The sequence below is a fragment of the Limulus polyphemus genome, unplaced genomic scaffold (genome assembly GCF_000517525.1).
Source record: "Limulus polyphemus unplaced genomic scaffold, Limulus_polyphemus-2.1.2 Scaffold8247, whole genome shotgun sequence".
NCBI classification, from domain to species: Eukaryota; Metazoa; Arthropoda; class Merostomata; order Xiphosura; family Limulidae; genus Limulus; species Limulus polyphemus.
The window spans coordinates 18564-19744 of record NW_013673857.1 but is presented as its reverse complement, the minus strand read 5'-3'; positions in this window follow the sequence as shown (position 1 = coordinate 19744).

Below are 1181 nucleotides of genomic sequence, written 5' to 3'. Positions count from 1 at the left end.
TTATATACAGTTTGTGAAACTTGATAGCTCTCGCTGTTATACGCAGTTTGTGAAAGCTGATAACTCTCATTGTTATACGCAGTGTGAAAGTTGATAGCTCTTGCTGTTATACAGTGTGTGAAAGTGATAGCTCTTGTTGTTATACACAGTGTGTGAAAGTTAATAGCTCTTGTTGTTATGCAGTGTGAATAGGTAGGTGTAGATAATGAGTAGTTAAGCACGGGTAGTATAAAGTTAAACACAAATAATGAGTATTTAACTGCCAACCGGTTTATGTTTTATCAAATCGGTTCGGCAGCTTCGGAATGACTTCAAAAATCATTCACTTAAAGGTTTATCATTGAAACTTACCCTCAAGATAAACTAATAACTTACTCTTAAGGTATAACGGAGATATCTATGTTGTTGAGGTTTATGTTTGAATTACTTCATGAGACAGTGTATCTTGCTCTATTTGAAGCATATCTCTGAGATATTTGTTTAAAGTGCTAAGATGTTAAAGATTTATCATAGAGATGTATATGAAGATCAGTTGGTTTAGGCTTATCGCTATGTAATGTCTGAGAATATATACTTGTTTACATTGCTAAAGCAATTACGTCAAATTACTTCTTAAAACCAAAAGCGCATTAGTTATTCTATAAAAACAATTTAATTATGAGAACAAATAGTAATGAGTCATATTTTTTAACGTCAGCGATGCTTAGCTTCCAAACTTCAAATATTTTTTTTTACGGAACTAGTCTCAATATGTTAGAGAAAAATTAGAATAATTTTGTAAATCAGGAAAGTAAATAAAAATATTTAATTTAACTTCAAACAAAATTACTACAGAGAACCAAAGGAATCCCAATCCAAACTTTAAATAATCAATCACGAAATTTGCATAATGATGTATAGCAGAATAACAAGCAATAACGTCTCTCCTGTTTTGAAAATAAATTAATAAAACGAAAATGAACTACAACGTGTTTCTGTTCCAGAAATAAAACTTCGTGACTCAAATAACAACAATATAACATTACAGTGTGAAGAACTCAGAGTGATATGACTGTTTGCTGGGAAAACAGCCCCATGACTCAAAAACAACAATACAATACCACAATCTGAAGAACTCAAAGTACTATGACTGTTTGCTAGGAAAACAGCACCATGACTCAAAAACAACAATACAATACCAC